This window comes from Macaca fascicularis, chromosome 4 (genome assembly GCF_037993035.2).
Source record: "Macaca fascicularis isolate 582-1 chromosome 4, T2T-MFA8v1.1".
NCBI lineage: Eukaryota > Metazoa > Chordata > Mammalia > Primates > Cercopithecidae > Macaca > Macaca fascicularis.
In genome coordinates, this window is record NC_088378.1 from 47,056,453 (window position 1) to 47,075,629 (window position 19,177).

General features: G+C 38.6%; 1 protein-coding gene across 17 annotated transcripts in view; it reads right to left on the reverse strand.

The window, feature by feature from the left end:
• HIVEP2 (HIVEP zinc finger 2) overlaps positions 1-19,177 on the reverse strand; it is a 196,659-nt gene that overhangs the window by 119,556 nt on the left and 57,926 nt on the right. For 4 of the 17 annotated variants that reach the window (XM_065543470.2, XM_045391438.3, XM_074037153.1 and 1 more), the window contains exon 2: positions 1,484-1,697. The exons of 8 other annotated variants lie outside the window; for them this stretch is intronic. The gene's annotated coding sequence lies outside the window, so the exon portion shown is untranslated. Of the gene's footprint in view, positions 1-1,483; positions 1,698-16,846; positions 17,086-17,202; positions 17,399-19,177 lie in introns of those variants that run through there. 5 more of the 17 variants (XM_065543471.2, XM_065543484.2, XM_045391439.3 and 2 more) reach the window with 3 other exon arrangements.

Here is a 19,177-nt window from a genome sequence, read left to right on the forward strand (position 1 = left end):
ATATTTCCTTCTTTTAAAGTTTTTAAAAAGCCCTATCCAGATCATTATTATAAATTAATTCAGAATCAGGGGACTATATCTATTTTGAAAGAAAATAAGGAAATAAAACATTATTTCAAATGTGTGAAATTCCGGTTAATTGGATTATATTATGGTAAATGAGAGTTAATCAGAAAACACTTATCCTAACCCATATTGTTGAAAAATCTTATTTTTCATAATGGATAAGTATTGCCTCTATAAGTATGGCATTTTCTCCTTTTTAGTGTAAGTCGGAACATTGATTCAAATTTGTAGAATAATATAGATTCAGCTTAGGTAGAAGATTTAAATATAATGTTGAAAATCCTAGATCAGTGGTTCTCGGCCAAGGGTGATTTTGCCCCCTAGGGGATATGTGGCAATGTCTGAAGACATTTTTGATTGTCACAACTGGGGAGAGGGAAAACTACTGGTATCTATTGGGTAGCTGGCCAGGAATGTGCTAAACATCCTACATTGCACGTGAGAGCCCCTCCAAAACAAAGAATTATCTGGAACCAAACGTCAACAATGCAAGGGTTAAGAAATCCTGGCCTAGATGTTGCTTTAAAAAATAAATTATTGACAGTATGTCATGCTTTCTTCCAGTTACCTACCTCTTCCCTGAAAAATGAAGTGCATGTAGCGAAAAATGTATATTATAGCTAATCAAAATTTTACTCCATAAAAACAAATTTATTTGATAAATATATATAGTATCAGCTACACACAAATTTCTGACTCAGAGTAAAAAATGATTTCATAAAAATAATGTGTTCGAATGTAATACCCAAATCAATTCAATCTTTACACGTTAACATGTATGAAATAATTATCTAATTTTAAAATTTGTTCTCAGTATTTTAAAAATTCTGAAGTACTATACTGAATTTTCTCTGATCACTTTCCCACAACTTAACTCACTTGATTTTTAACATGACAAATAGGGCACTCCAACTTGTAGAGCTATTTATAATCTCAGAACAGAAAGAAATAAATGTAAAAGTATATCACCACTTTCGAATTTAAAATGTATTAAAAATGTATACTGAATTACAATAAGATTAACCAGTTAAATCAAATTAAGTGTTACATTATATTTACATTAATTATTTTACTCTACTCTCCAACTTCATTTTATTGACACAGTGACCCAAAAAGGCCTGGACTGAAAGGGAATTAATACTATTAATCTTGTACAACACACACATGTTCAACCATTAGATAGATGCTCATTACCTTCCTTCTTAGCAAAAGGAGAAGACTGAGCCTTAATTTCTCCCACAGAACACTGATCCAAAGTGGCCCTTCACAGAGATTGAAATGCAAGCCTCACTCAGAGGCCACAAAGAGACAGGGAGGGGACTCTTAAAACCATCTGGCAGCAGTGACCACTGAACGGCTGTGCATTCATGTTCTACATATCACAGACAGAAGGTCCCTGGATCCCATCAAGACCCACCTGGGTCTGCAGCAGCCCACACCCTGCCACTCCTTTGCGGTTCAGCACCAAAGGTTATTACTGACTTGAACATTTTTATACAGCAGAGAAGGACCCGTGGGTTGGAATGAAGAAATATGTCCAGAATCCAGGAGGTCGGCTTCCTCACCATACACTCACTGACCACATGCCTGTGAGCCAGTCCTTGAGTGTCTCTGAGGCTCAGTGTACATATCTGTAAAACAGGTGTTGTTGGGAGGATTAAATGAAATCAATGTACATGAAAGAACTTTATAAACTGGCAGGCCCCATAAAACACATGAATTTGTTTTTTGCGGAATGTACAACAGGGCCTCTCCTTCTTCTTTCCCTGACGTTCCATGAGCATCCTCCTGCCCCCTTTTATTTCCTCTCAAGAGACAGGTCATCAAACTCAACCAAATCCCATCCGATAGAATCTACAACAGTCTGGGAGACGCAAATGGTACATTCCATCACTTTAACATGGAACTCTATTTCTTCCTATAATCTGTATTGAGTGGCAAGTGCTCTGGGTGCATTACTTCACTTAGGCTTCACAACAACCCTTCCATATAGTAATCATCCCTGTTCTACCAGCAGAAAAGTGAAGCACAAAAAGATTTAAAACTCACCTGATTTTCACAAAGCTAGAATTCAGGGAACCAGGACAGGAGGCAAGACCATTTAATTCCAGAGCCCACACTCTTAACCCCTACCACAAACAACCTCCCATTTTAAAAATAGAGTTGTTTCTAAAACCAAATACCAATTTTTGTAAAGTGAATCTCACAGTGTGCTGAGAGCCAAGCAATGTACAATTACCATACTACATAGATATACTGAATCTTTTCGCTTTGTACACCTACTCTTCCCAACTTTCTCTTGGTCAGGACACTGATAGCAGGACCAGTGAAACCAACATTTTGCCTAAAACATGGTTCTACCAGTGATTTTCTTAAGTTCAAGAAGAAAGTCACTTCTCCACTGAGATATTTACAATCATCTCTGACACTGCAGAAGTGAATTGCTGGTATGTTTGGTGAGATAATGCAATCAGTGAATACGTGAAAATAATGGTAATAATAATACATGCTTATTCATAATAACTTCCAGGTTACAGAATGTTTCCATTATACATTATCTCACTAGACTGGATCATCCAGCCATAAGGGGAGTAAAAGATGTGCAAATACTGGAAGGAAAAAGGTAAGCCAAATGTCAGAGTAACCAAAGAGAGAACTAGTGCCCAGGGTTCTTGCTTATTCATTCTACAACCAAAACTGCAATTTTGGAACTTCTGAAGGACTAGAAAAGAACACATGGCTTTTGATTCCAAAATAATTTTGAAATATTTTCCTTTTAAGGAAGACCATAAAACAAAACAAAAATTTTATTTAAAAAATTCTATCTGCATTTTTATATTATAAATATAATCCTAGAAATACAAAATTTACGTTATGGAGCACACTGTGTGAAGAGACCAGAAGTAAAAAAAAATCACAAAAATACATAAGTAGAAAAGTACAATGGCATATGTTTGCATTAATACCCTGTTTGGCCCCTATCCATTTTTACCTCTTCTCTCCCTAGTTGCTACTAGCCCTTGCAGGCAGTTATAATGACTTAGTTTGCCTAACCCCCCCCCCCCAGGCTTAATACAGGACTTTAAAAGGGACTCAACTAAGGCATGAAATGGTTAATTGATGGAAATTAGGTACTATAAAATAAATGGCACACAGACAAGCAACCCTAAATTCAGCTGAAATGCAACTTTGAGCAAAAGCAAACCACAAATTTAATAGCACTACAACAAAAAATGCTCCTTTTGAACTTGACAGTTCCCAGTCATTCAGCCCAGAGTAACACACAGGGAACAGTCCTCAGAAAGTTCTGTGGTGTCTTCTGAATCACTGCCATTACCCGAGAAAACCCCAGGAAGTGGTTTGACTGAGTAGCTGGACCAATGCGTAGGTATCAGCTGATGTCTCTCACACATACAAGTCAGTAACAATGGGGACATTGTGAAACCAGGAATAACCTTCCTTATCTTTAGTAGTTGGGGAAATCATTTCTAACTCAGTGAGTATATAACTTGGGAACAGGTCAAATGGTTAATTATTCACTGAAAGCCTAGTAATTAATCTGTGTTAGATCAAATATCATCAGACCTGAATAACATAAGGATGTCCGATGTCTGGAACAATGAGTCTTTGGAATCGCTTCCATAAAGCAGCAAAAAATCTTTCCTAAACAGTTACGACCAACAAAGCCTAATGCAGGCAGTTGCTGGCAAAGACCAACAAAGCCTAACAGGCAGTTGCTGGCAAAAACTAATCAAAATGGATCGTGATTTCATAAAACCTTTCAAAGTCAGTTTATTTTAAAATGTAAGTTGATGCCGTCTTTTTCTGCTCCAGCAAATGGTTGGTGCAAACCACAGTATTATTAGGTGAAACTCCAGCTGCTGATAAATCTGGGCGGTTGCAAGCCAGTGAGCTCTCCCGGAAGAAAACCATGCAATGTCACAGAGTCCATCCTCACCTGTCTTTATCTAACAACCAAAGGAAAAGGTCCAAGACATCCTGCCAAACCAAAACTAAGAGATGGTGTGATTTACCTAAATCCAGAGATCTGAACTAACTAGCTACCTCTTTTCTGCAACAGAAGTTAGCCCTTTAATGGCCACGATTGAGGATCATAAAAGGAAGTTATGATTTCATGCAGTATTGGGTTTCTCACAGTTCATAAATTTCCCACTGGACGCTTTTCAATGTATTAGCCCAATAGTTAGCACCCTTTTTGACTGATTTGGCTATTGTTTTTCTATATTCCCAGTATCTACAATCCCAACTTCTGGAAGTATTAATTATCCAAAGGATCTAACAAGGTCACAAGGGCAACAATAAGATACAACTTTTACCCATAACCGCAATATTCCCCTCACAAGAAGAATCTGCAATTCCAATTCTAAAGCATTACACAGCAACCCTTTTTTACAGAAACCACACAGCTTTGACCCCAGCAAGAGCCCGCTGCACAGAAACATAGAACAGATTCACCTGTCTTCAACACTCAGCAGTATATGTACCAACAGCTCTCCAGCTCTCCTGCTCTCCTGTGCAAAGTCGCAGCCACCTTTTGGGAAATCCTTTATATCTATTCACTAGAAAAAAAAATGGCTGTGTGCCCCCAATCCAAACAAGATATTTAAAGAAGCAGACTTTTTTTTTCTTATCTCTACTTTCCTAAAACAAGTGGATGCCTTAAAAACAAGCTATTTATTCAAAACAGCAAATTCTGGGATGGACTGAGAATTAATCCAATCACCAACATTATTTTGAACACCAATACTATTGACTAGTAAATGATGTACACCATGATTTACCATGGGCTATACTGTCTTTTATGTTATTAAAACTTAAAAAATCATTGTAAGTATATTTGACTAAATTATTTGAAAACAATTAAATAGGGAATCCTTTCCCTATTTCTTGTTTTTGTCAGGTTTGTCAAAGATCAGATGGTTGTAGGTGTGTGGTATTATTTCTGAGAGTTCTGTTCTGTTCCATTGGTCTATATCTCTGTTTCAGTACCAGTACCACACACATGTACTCTAGAACATAAAGTATAATAAGAAAAAAAATTTAAAAAAAGAAACCAATGAATCCATGAATGGAATATATGATTACTTTCAATTCTGAGCACACATTTTCCAGCCACTCTGTATTGACAGAAATACACCATTTGCATATGCTGAATTTGGCATGGTCATATAGCATTAGGTTCATATATTATATGAAAAAACAAGCCTTCTCCCCATTACCTCTTCCTATCCTGGCCCACGGGAATTTTAAGAACAGCCTCCAACAGAATGATAATAAATTAACATATTCATAAAAAGAATAGATGAGGTATTTCCTAGCTCCTGAATCTTTTTAAGTTGACCAATAATTCTTCTAATTATCTAAGGAATGAGCAACATCCTTCTAAAATACTGAGTTTTCTGGGATCTGACCATCATCAAAAGGAACACACAGTTGCTCCAATCCCTGAGCACTTAGCATGACTTCAGTCTGAAATGGGAGGACACACCGTACTTAAATTGACCCACTACAAATGGTTCCCCTCCACTCAGCCATTTGCTATTAAAAGAACCAAGCTGTTCTGAAGATAAGCAGGAAGAGGATATTCAAAACGTGTAGGCGGGATATTTTCACAGAGCTTCTCTAAATTCCAAATACCTGAACAAACTGAACCAAATTAAAAACTCAAGTTTTTAACCTGAGTTAATAAAAAACAATGTTCACTTCCTTTTTCAACTACTCATGAACATATTTTTATATAAAAACTTAAATGAAATAAAAATTTATAACAAAGCCTTCGGTAAGGTTGCTTACAAATGTTTTCAAAACACCATGAAACCAGAAGTTTAAATTTCCATTTTTAGATTTTTTTCCTCCAGCTCAGGCTTAACAAAGATATACCTGTTTAGTTGCTTTTTTAAAAAATCTATTTTTGTCCCATATAAATTAGTAAGCAGGCTAAGCATGATTACTGTTTTGAAATCAGTGTTTTCAGAAGACCGCACGCCCCCATTGAATTATAAGGCATGTACTGAGTACATCCTATATGCTATCACCATGGACGTTCAAAAGAGTTATAACTATAAACCATAGCCCTATGCCTAAGGGCTAAAAATTAGGACAGGAAAGACATGTATATATAAAACAATTACACTCTTCTATGACGGGTAGAGTCAAAAGAGAAGAAGGAAAATTATTGACAAATGCAGCCAGCAAGGACCAAAAAGAAGGACACTCAGGAGGGAAGAGAATGAGCAAAGGCTTGAAGATCTGAATAAACATAGTCCATTTATAGGACATTAACGAGGTCAACTGGACTGGATCAAAGGGCTTAGAGACACGATAAGAATTAAAACTGGCTAGGTAGGGCAGCAGAGGTTCCCTGTCCTGACACCTTTGGTTTACACATAAGGAAGCCAGGCTCAAAGTGGTGAATGAGTCAACAAATTCTTCCTATACACCTCTTCTCTACTAGGCACTGAGATGCAGAGGTGAATAACAAAATGTCAGTGACCTCAGGGAGTCCACACTGGGGACAGTCAGACAAAAAATACATCAACTATTAAGCTGATCATTTCAGATTATGATCATTTCTATGAAGTAAAAAATGCAATAAAAACTAAACTACCGATGGATGAAGGAAACTGCTCAAACTTGCGTCACAGATGGCCTGTCCAAAGAAGGGACATTTGAGTTGAGACTTGAACAATGACAAGCAGCCATGCAGGGGAGATGCAGGTAAAAAGCACTGCAAGTAGGAGAAACAGTAAGTGCAAAGACAGGGACAAAAACAAGCTCAGCAAGTTTAAGGAACAGAATGAAGGCCATTATGACTGGAATCTATCTGGGAATGAGGTGTGTAGACGAACATGAGCTCAGAGAAGCAGAGCCCTATGGGCCATGGTGAATAGCTTGGATTTTATTCTAAAGGTAAGGAGAATGAATCTATTAGATAATCTTTAGCAAGGGAGGGTATTATATAATTTATATTTAATAGGCTATTCTAGGGAGTGTGGAGACAGGGAAGCCTGTTAAGAGCTTTTGCAGCATACAAGGCCAGATGCTGGTAGCTTGGATTGAAACTATAGCAGAGCAGAGAGTAAGAAGACATGACATTCAGCATTTATTTTTGAGAGAGAGCCAGAAGCACTTACTGGATTAAATGTGAGTCTTTGGGGAAGGAGAGGAATCCAGGATGAATTCTGGAATTATGGTCTGAGCAACAAACATGGTTGATTTACTGAAACATGGTTCTGTTTAGTGAAATGGAAAGGTTTGGTGGAGGAGCACAGCTGTAGGTAGGGAGTCATTAATAGTTCTCTTTTGCCTATTTCAACTTTGATATGTCCATTAGACAGTCAAGTGCATGGATTTAGGAGGAATACAAGTTGAGAACTCATGATAAGATCCATTAATGAAAATAAAACTTTGAAAATTATTAGCATATTGATGATATTCTAAACCATGCTGGGATATCTGCTAGAAAGAGAATTTAGATAAAGAAGATAGAAGGATTTAGATAGAACCCTAGGGGAGTCCAACACTTAGGGGAAGTCTAGCACAGAAGACTGACAGGGCTAGATGGGAGAAAGTATACTGTCATGGAAGCTGGGAGGATCAAGCATTTCATTAAACAAGACAGAGTGGTCAACTGCTCAATATGTTGCTAAGAGTTGAGAAGATGAAGACAAAGAATGACCACTGGCTTTGGTAAGATATATGAGAGGTGAGGAACTTAAGACAGTTAATAAAGATAAATTTGAGGAGTTTTGGTGAACAGTAATGTTTCCAGGGTCACAAAGCAAGTTAAAGGCCAAGCAATTTAAAACGGGTCTCTGGATTCCACTTCCTGTGCTATTTTTGTGGCTCTAAGCTACCTCACATCCTACGGATAATAAAGACCCTCTGAAGAACTTTGAGCAGGAAAGAGGGGTGCAGAAAGAAAGTTATTGTAAAATTAATCTGATAGCAGTGTTTGAGATCAATTCAAGACAGAAGCTTCCATAGTAGACAGGTGCAGTGATGAGAGCCTGTATTACTAGACAGCAACAATGGAGAGGAATAGGCCACAGGGACAGCTCCAAAGAATGCACAAGGTCAGGGAAAGTTAGAATGGTTCCCAACGAGTGCCACTGATCCCAAGAACCATCCAACAAGATAGGAGAAAATGAAGTGGTGAAATGCAAAGAGGGCTAAGCACTTTTGAAAAATTCTATTATAAGGATATGCCACACAATGCCTGTATTTAAAAAGAAGACGTAAGTCAGGAGTGGTGGCTCACACCTGTAATCTTAGCACTTTGGGAGGCCGAGGGAGGTGGGTCACTTGAGCCCAAGAGTTTAAGGCCAGCCGGGGCAACGTGGCCAAATCCCATCTTCACACACAAACACACACACACACACACACACACACAATGCAAACATTAGTTGAGCATGGTGGCATGGGCCACCTGAGTCTCAGCTATTCAGGAGGCTGAAGTGAGAGGATCACTTGAGCCCAGGGGGTTGAGACTGCAGTAAGCTGAGATTGCACCACTGCACTCCAGCGGGTGTGACAGAGCAACACCCTGTCTCAAATAAAAACATAAAAGTAAATAGGCTGGGTGCGGTTGCTCAGGCCTATAACCCCAGCACTTTGGGAGGCTGAAGCGGGTGGATCACAGGGTCAGGAGATCAAGACCATCCTGGCTAATATGGTGAAACCCCGTCTCTACTAAAAACACAAAAAATTAGCCAGGCGTGGTGGCGGGTGCCTGTAGTCCCAGCTACTCGGCAGGCTGAGGCAGGAGAATGACGGGAACAAGGGAGGAGGAGCTTGCAGTGAGCCAAGATTGTGCCACTGCATTCCAGCCTGGGTGACAGAGCAAGACTCTGTCTCAAAAAAAAAAAAAGTAAATAAAAGTAAAAATAGGGCATAACAGTTTCTACAGAAGTATCAACTTTGTATATTTTGTCCTTTTCTTTATTATCATATATGATCACTTTTACCATTGCTAATGCTTTGAACAAAATCTAAACTAGTCTTCTTGGCCATCTTTACCATGTAGTCCAACCTGTGCACTAACAAGCTCATGAAGTACACATATGTCTAGTTAGTTTTAATCAAGAATACCCTCTTTAATTATTCAAGTTTTATTAGGTGACTGCTAAGTAACTAAGGCCAAGTGAAGAAAATATGGCCACAATATAAATCAGTATTTCCAATGAATACCACAATACAAATTTTAATTTAATTCCCTAGAAAGTAAATAATGTAATATCACAGTTCAGAATTGAAATTCCTTCTCCAGAACATTTCCATTCAACACTATTTAGGATTTACGTATCTTGTTCCTGCCCTAAAATGGTTTATTACCAAAGTCCAAACAGTATCTTATTCCAATGTATTGTGTATCGTTATATACCTTTGGTTAAATTAGAGAAAGTAAAGAGAAAAAAAATCCAAAGTTTGGCTGTTGAGCCCTTCACATTCCTAAACTATATCTTTACTGACCTTTTAATTCCAACATGTGAAAGGCACTAGAAAAAGTAGGAGACCTCCTGAGATCATAGCCTCCTGAGAAACTATGCTATTTTCCCCAAAAGAAATACACTGGTACAAGGAAGTGGGAAACAATGAGGGTTATAACATGGGCTTGTAAAAGGTATTTCAACTATTCTTTAGCTTTTGTGATTAGAAAGATGCATTGCTTAATCGTGGAAATGCAGCTGAAAGAATGCACAGGCAAAATTTCCAAACAGGTGCTCAGATTGTGTGTGTGTGTGTGTGTGTGTGTGTGTGTGTCTTAACATGCAGCCCAAAAGGTGATGCAGCACTCTTCCAATATATTATTTAACTAATCCTCATGAAATATTTCCATCACTGATTTTTATAGGAGTGGAGGCAATCTTGATATTCTCGGCAATTGTCAGGCATATTTCTGATATCATTTAAACTTCTGATGCAGTAAACTGTCTCCAAAAAACTCTGTCAAAATCCACATGACATTGGCTTCAGTACAATGAGAAAATGATGGAAACAGAGTGTACTCTAAAATCACATTAACACAGACTCATTAATCACTGCGTTGCTAACAAATGTTCCCAATTTCAACATGTATTTCAAAGCACAGCTCTACACCCTTCTGTATACATAATTTTCCAAACGATTCACATCTAAATGGCAATGAATTTATACATCCATTAAGATAACAACCGAGAATGCATTTTGAAACAAGTATTCAGACCTAGAGTTTCTCTGGGTGTGAATTCATGAATTCAAAGCCTGTTTCTCGCCTTACTGGTGACAGCAGCTGAAGCAGGAAGGGATGGTGCCGGCAGTGGTCAAAAGCCGTCCATAACCCCATGTGAAGTCAGTGGCAACCCTCTCCAAGTTCCATATGAGACAAGCAGGCACTGAGGATGACATCAGGGAAGTACAGAGTGTTTTCTGTGCCTCCCCAGATGTCCTGGCAGGAGACAGGCTTTTCCCAATCTAAGGGAAAACCAGCCAGGAAATGTGTCTCAGTTGACAGCCCCAGATCACAACTTCTGAGTGGTGATAAAAAGTGACTGTAGGGACACTGAAAGGCCTCTCTGCAATCCTGCTGGGACTGAAGGCACCTCGCCTCATCATCCTAATTACAGAAATCCTAGGGTTAGAATGGAGATGGGGCTCCAAGATGAGAACATGGTGTGGGGCAAAGGACTTTGGCCTTGAACTCAGAAGACCTGGTATCTATTTCTGGCTCTGCCACTCATGAACTGTGTGGCCCTGGATATAGTATCCAACATGTCTGATCCTCTATTATGTTATTTATAAATTTAGAAAAAGAGAAACATATATCCTTACTATCATATGGCTTTTGAAAGAACTCAATGAGATTATGTGAGTAAGAGTCATTGGTAAATTAGCAAGGCCTGCAAACATGGTGATTTCTCACTCTATGGAGGGGCACATCCTTTATACTGTAGGCAAAGGGTACTCAGTGAAACTTTTAGATCTTCATAGTAACCTATTAAACGTTACATTTTAAGAAGATGGGCCTTGCAGTGGAATAAAGAACTGACCACAAACAGAGTAATTTGAGTCAGCAGCACCAGCTAAGAGGCTGTAGTAAACCAGGCATGGTGAAGTAGAACCTTTCTATGGTAGTGGCACTTAAACTCTCCAGTAGGGGGCTTTTGAGGAAGAACATTGATGTTGGATGTTGAGCACAGGGTCAATAATAAATTAGAGATGATTGTTATCTGAGCTCCTGCTAGAATAAACTCCATCCTCCAACCTCTTGAGCCCTCCCCTAGCACTGCAAATTCAACCCCATTATCCTCTTGACCTGCTCCTTCTTCTCTATCTCAAACTCAGATCCCCACTTGCTAACGCAAGACCCCCTTCTCTCCTTGGTTTTCACTTCTTCACAGCTGCTGGAGCGGCTTTTTGCTCTCATGTTGACTTTGGGTCCCTGATTCTCAACCATCCCAGGCCATCTGACTTCAGCTGTCTGAGCAGCTGCAGATCACACAGTCAGATACTTCATTAACACCCTCCCCAGGCTTCCACAGTCTCTTCTCCAGGCAGGCTTCCAGCCTCCTTCTGACACTCCCATGCCCATCTCCAAACATGGCTCACCCACAGGCTGCGTTCTGTTTCCCTTTTTTAAACTGCAATCCCAGCAAAAGTCACTCAATAGTAGCACCTGGGCCATGATCTCTGACTTCCAGTGAATTCTCTGAGGACCAAGACTATGTCTTGTTCATATTGTATCTACAAGCACTAGCACAGAACCTGACATATAGAATAACCGCAATTGAACACCAATTTCAGTGAATGAAATTGATAATTTGGAAACTCTATAATTCATCTCACCTATAACAGTGCTTTTCTTGGCTTCCACCTACCCCTCACTACTCCTCTTAGTCATCTTTATTAGATTCTATTGTTCATTCTGTCCCCAAAGCAGGAATATTTCCCAGGATTCTAAACTCAGCTCTCATATTCTCTCTTTGCTCTCTCTCCAGCAGAGAACAGTTCCCACCAGCAAACACAGTAGAATGTCAAGACATTTCAGATACCCATCCTCACTAGGACCCAAATACAATGCTCCTGCCAACAACCACACAACTTGCACCCTCCCTCAGAGGGTGAAGCCACACCAAAAAATTGACTCCAATGAGAAGGAACAAAGGTCAGAGAGCAACTGGACCCTCCCAGTGGAGACAGCTGAGCCTCAAGTGGGACTGACAGGCAAGCCTTTGCCACCAGACAGTCAGCAGTGTGTCCTACATTGATGACAAAGACGCCTCTCTTCTCAGGGATCATTACTTGCCTTTAAAAGTCCAGGTTCTCTGAGGCCTGGGAGCTTTATACCTTTAAAGGCATTCGGTGTCCTCTCTTTGAGACAGTCTTCCATATCCAAGAGAAAGGTTTGCTTCAGCACTTCATTACAAATGGGGAAAAGCTGCCCTACACCTCTGAGACCCTAGCCCAAACCTGCCCATTCAGCCTGTGGAGCTCAGACTCTCTTCCATCAAGTCCTCAGGCAAAGTTCGGCCTACAACTGGGCTCTTCCTAGATTCCTTCCATCCATCAATGCCTTGGCACAATTTGAGGCCACAATCACAACTGCAGGTTCCTCACACCCCTATCTCGACAGAACAGTCATATAAAATAAAATGTGTCTTCTGCCCAGCAGTTCTGGTCTCTATTAGTGGAATTTCCATTCCTTGAACCACTGGAGTTCAAACATAAGGCATCTTTGACATCTCTAGTACTCAGTTTGGATCAAGCATGAAATGTCATTTTTTTCCCCATACTAGACTCAAGTTTCTTGGGGAAAGAAGTTTTTATCTTATGCTTTATGGTTACAATGCATAGATCCTCTTTCATGGTTTTACTGTATGTTTCTGGATCTTCTTAAGCTTGTTCCCTCAGGAGGGAAATAAATGCTTTATTGGACTATGCCATGAGGCCTTATGAATACCTCTCCATTCATATAAAACTAACCTAAATAACAGAAGGAAACAATTTTGGATATGGCCTTACCCAGTTCACACAGGAGTCAGGCTATGATTTTATGGAAAATTAGGCACTTGTGAGCAATTAGTTATTTAAACATCTATAAATCATGATGTCAATAATTTTTAAATGTCCAGTAAAAAACCTGAAAGTTTGGAAAGAGAATTTTTTAAGACAAATTCTGTAGCAAGTGAATTAATTCCAAGAAAAATGAATGTAGACAACTAGAGCAGCCAGTTTTGAGACACAGTAAGAATGGTCATACACATGTTATTAGAGTATATTCCTGTGTATCCTTTAGTTCTGAAGCAATCAGATAGTGTCATCTAACTTTAGTGAAATTAGAAGAAGGCCTTTAAGAAAAATTATTGGACCTGAGTTCTGACATCTGTATTCGAAAATACGGTCTCTGAGGTCCTGCTTTCAGCTGTCAGGATAGTTAGACCTCAAAGATCTCCTTCTCTCATAGAAAATATATCTTCTTCCAAGTAAAAAGAGTAGAATAAAATATTTCCACTAAAATGCACTTATCTCTACGTACTATGCCTTCCCAGAGATCTGTGTCTCTCGCTGAGTTCCCAGTCTCATGTTGTATGAAAGTCCTTCCTAAAAGCCACCATTCAACATGAGCTTCTAGTCCTGCTGACTCAAATGATGACATCTTGTTATAGAAATCTGAGTGCCTCACAGTGGATCTACACATCAGTTACTGACAGCCACTGCCAACCTCTGTCACAGGAAGATTAAGATAACACAGTTAAAGCTGTAAACACTGCCCTAACTAATTATCAGAGTTTGCTACCATTATCAAGGCTGCAGGAGGACTCTACCCAGAGTCATCACGCTCTTTCCTGACATCATATATGACATCTCCAGCGAGCAGAGCTTATCCTTAAGCCACTGTCAATACAATGTGTAATTTTGAGTATAAAGCCCATCCATTTATTAGGCCTCATATTCTTCATCTATAAAATGACTACAGCGAAGTATGAAACATTTTAAAACTTGGATAATCACTAAGAAGAATTTCTAAAGCTAAAGAGTCCTTCAACACCATTAACTCACTGATTACATAGAAAAGAAGTAGAAGAGGCAGAGTGTAGTAGCTCATGCCTGTAATCCCAGCACATTGGGAGGCCAAGGTAGGAGGATCACTTGAAGCCAGGAGTTTGAGATCAGCCTGGCCAATACAGCGAGGTCCTGTTTCCACAATAAATAAATAAATAAATAGCCGGGAGTGGTGGTGAGCACCTGTAGTCCTAGCTACTCAGGAGGCCGAGGCAGGATCACTTGAGCTCAGGAGGTCAAGGCCGCAATGAGCTATGATCATGCCACTGCACTCCAGCCTGGGTGACAAAGCAAGACCCTGTCTCTATAAAAAAGAGAAAGGAGGGGAGGGGAGGGAAGGGAAAAGAAAGAAAGAATCATACATACCCTCTCAGAATGAGCTTTAGCAATGGGTCATTCCATTGTTCTGACACTGTCAATTAGGAATCTTCCTAATTTTGAGGGTTTCTCTTTATTGTTTACTTAATGCTGGCATAATGTACCTTTAAGAAGGTAAAATTAAGTGTCACCTCAATGTTTTAGGCTGGTTTTTGGTGTTAGCTTCACTTTCCTAAACCCTGCAACTTAACAGGAAGCTTAGTGAAAGGACCACATATTAACCAGGAAACTCCATCAGCTGCACTGACCAAAGCTGATAAACTAACCACCCATACTACATTCAAATAGTCTGATCATCTATAAATAATAAAAGCGTCTCCATAGAAACCAAGTATACAGGGAAATCTGCTCACAGTACGGGATCTGCTTTAACAAAAAGACATCACTTCAAGCCAAGATTTTGCTCTAACTTAGGTTTACACATCATCATACACGGACAGCATTAGATATCACACCTTTGGAATTTCACAGTACTGAAGATTACAAAAAGCTCTGCACATGGAGAGATAAAGGGGGGAAAAGCTTTGGGAGAAAAGATTTGCATATGTAGTTATAAAAATACCAAAGCAGATTCCATGCTAAGCTCTGCCAAAAACAGAACAATTACTGTTGCCCATCAGCACGCAGAGAATATAAGCCTGAAATTATATTCTCTTCTCCAAGCAGAAGCAGTCATCAGATTATCAAAATGAGGTTATCCTGACTCAATTCAAACAGTTTTTATATGGAATAAGCACAATGCAATCAACAGACAAGCAGCTATTTCCTTCCCACACAAACTATAATCTTTTGTGAAATATATTTTTAATGAAGAATACATAACCCTCCTACATGTTTACTTCTGCCTTCATACTCCTCCACATACAAGCACACATACAGTCTAAGGAAAGGGAGAAGGATTTTATAGCTTCTAATAACATCCCTTACAATGTAAGGCAAAGAACAGTAGCATCTGAACTAACCGTCAAACGTAACTTTTTCATATAGAGTGATGCTTATGAAAGTAAAGCTCATCTCCAGTGGCTCCTCAGGAAAAGTACAATGAAATCGACATAAACAATGGATCTCACCAATATTTTAATAATTTATTTCTAATTAGATGCATTATGAAGGCTTAATTCATTCAACTACTAATGACTCAAAACTCACAGAGCTCTGAGTTTAATCTTTCGCAAATTTCAAATTATAAATTTCTTGTCATGAGTCATCCTGCTATTCAAGAAGCAGGTTTTCAACAGGAAGGTTTTTCTTTTTTGTAGGTAATGTTTATAGTGACAGTCATTTTTCTTTCTCCTTCAATCCCTTGAATTTTAAATGTCTAAAATTGAAACAATATGACTTGACAGGTGAAACATTTTTACCATTAGGATAGCTGATTTGAAATGAGGCTATAAAAATAATTATGAATGTTCATGCCCACTTAACAGAATTGTAAAACAGATCAAAGTTTAAAAATCTCTTTTTCCACTAGGGCTTTTTTATCCTACACACAATATCTATTTGAGGGTACTGGATCCTGGAATGCATTTCATAATTTGCTTCCTAGGAGGGAAACCATTAAGAAATTAATTACAGTGACAAGCAGCCTTGGTAATCTCTTACATTAAGGGAATATGCCTTTGTTCTGGACAAAAGAAAGGAATAAAACTTGGTAAGCCAAATCAACAAGTGTCTTTAAAAAAAAAAGCCTTAAAAGATCAGCAAATCAATGTTGCCTAAATGTGTGAACGATGCAATCCTATTACACTAAAAGGAGTGTTTCAATTTTGCCTAATTGTCATTTTAAAAAAACAAAAACAAAATAATCGCTGAAAAGGTAGACTACACAAACATGGACAAACTAAGTGTCGTTTCATTCACACCTAAACTACACCTCATCAGAACAGAACCTTGTCTCCTTAATTCAGCAAAAGCTCAAGAATTACTTTTGCAAACAAAGTAGCATAGAGGAAGGATAGAGACAGGAAGAGAAAGAACGGGAAGAGAAAGAAAAGGAGTTAGGAAGACAGACTAGGAAAAAAGTTTGGGAGATGGACACCGTTATCCAAAAGCAAATGTAGCTGCTGAGGCTGATGATTAAATCTCACTACATCCAGTTCAGGAACCTTATTCACACGTGTGTAAGAAAGAGGTAGGGAAAGGCAAGACAATGAGAAAACATTTTGTGCATTCAGTTATAAAGCATTTTCACACACATACACAAATACACTGCTCTGCTCCCCAAAGCATGCTGATAAGAGGTGCAGGTTAACTTCAAAAATCACCTCCAGATAGATACCCAAGCATATAGAGATTAAAAACAACCCTAAATTCCTACATAGCACTAGGAATGCTGGCACACCTTTAAATTCAAAACCTGTTTTTATACAGGATTGTAATAGTCCAGTTGCTCATGGACCAATCTAACTGATTTGGAAAACAAAATCTTAACTAACTGAAGAAAACTCGGTGCCTTCTCCAGTCAACCCCATGGAGTTACTCTGCGCAGCCCATGGCAAGGTTCTGACCGCCCGCTTCCTTAGGTCCAGGAAATGCACCTTTCCCCACACACAGCCACGGAGGAGAGCTAAGAAACAAACTGAGCCAGAATTGCTGCTGTTCACAAAAGGAATTCCCCCTCCCTTCCCCTCCTTCTCCCTCCCCTTTCTTCTCTCGTCCCTCCCCCATCATCGCTGGAGAATAATATCACTCTGCTACCTGCCTTGAGCAACACCGTGAGCCCCTGTCTTCAAGCATTCAGGGAATTTAACAGCCTGGAAATTCCTGTTGTCCATTCGCTGAGGTCACAGATAAAGCTAAACAACAAGCCGTGGTTCCCATCAATCATAAGTCACTCACTGATAGAATGTATGGTAGGAGACCTGATGGAAGCGAGTCACCAGAGAAAATACCCACTGATGACGCATATCCAGGCATAAAAATAGTTACAGGGCCCTCAAAGGGATTATTCAACAGCCTACATTTAGACTTTCTTACAAGAGACCTGAAGTCAACGTGCTGCAGTTAAGTGGCTGGAGAGTTGAAGTTTAAGCTTCCTCAACAGACTTAACCACAAAAAGCTGTTTTAAATAAGCTCCCACAATAACAAGCTGTTTAGTAAATTTGAACACAACTTTATAAGCCCTAAACAGTACCACCAACTATCTTATAAAATGCCACATAATCTTCTATTTTATTCACTTTCTCCTTCAAATAATGATTTCTCTTCTTTAACTCGTAGTCCCCAAGCAGTAATATTTAATCAGTCCAAAGAAATACAGCCTTAGTTGCTTTCCAAATAAACTATAGGAAAACAACACAAATTACTTTCTGCATCTAGATCTTTATAAAACATGCTTTTAAGTAAAGTTTAATTACAAATTTCACCAAAAAAACCTGACATTTTGCCCACTGTATTTGCAGTTATCTTTTTCATGAATTGGTTTGATCATTTACAGAAATAATTACCACATGTATTACATACACCTACTAAATATGGTATCTTATACAAAGTAGGCATTATTATTGTTTGACAAATGAGTGAATGAATGGATGCATCAATCAATGAAATCTTATGTGCAAGTATTTTAATTGAGCAAATGACAAGTAAGATGTTAACTAAGATTGAAATTCTGTTTTTTTTTTTTTTATTTTATGAGGAGGAAAATAACTTTTTACACGTATAACCATTTTAATAGTTTTCAAATCATCTGTTCTGTTTTCCTCCCACTCAAACATATGCATAGCTACCCTGCAAGCAGGTCGTTCACAGAACTTTCATATCAGAAAATGCTGGATTTTGGCACATTTTTATATTTGAATATCTAAAAATGCTCCCTTCCCAGTTTGCCTTAAACAAATGTGCTGACACAATGAACAATGAAGGCAACTGGCTATGACAGAACCCAAAATTCTGCCTCAGAACTTGAACACTTCCGACTTGTAACACCCTATTTGTTAGTCATATTATAAATCCTTTCCTAATTGTGGACAGGTTTCCATTGTTACCCAGTTAATTATTAGCCATAGAAATTTATCTGTGATAGAATTTATCTCAGTGCTTAATGTTATTAACGATCTTGCCCACACAAATGGCAAAAACCTGTTAACAACACTGCTGTAACTTTTGAGAAAACATGTTTAGGGCTTTACTCTGGAGGGTAGCTCTCCAGTGAACTAGTTAACATGATGACATTTCTCTTCCTGTCCTGGTAGGCTCTACATCATTTTCCTCAAGAACTATAACACTGCTATAAATACAGGTGCAACATATCTTTAGTACTAAGATTTCACAAAGCATTCACGTTTCTCTCCTGTGCATATGTGTCAACAGTATGTGGCCTAGTTTAAAGAACCTAAATGCAAATGTTCACTGGTGCCCTCTAGTTGATCATTGCTAAAGCAATTTTGAAGAAGTACACATGTACCTCCATCACTCCACTCATAAATATTGCAAAGTTCCCAATCAACATTCAGCCCTTAATTCCTGACATAAAATGTGAAATAAAAAATGAAATTTAGAAACTGTTTTATTTCATAAGGTTTCATTATGCATTTTTTTGGAAAATGAACAATAAAGAAAAACTTTGAGAAATTAAAAAAAAAAAAAACCTAAAAGAAAAGACATATTCCTATTTGCCAAAGAAGAAAAAATGTATTAATACTTAATATTAACTCAGAAACCAAAAATGTT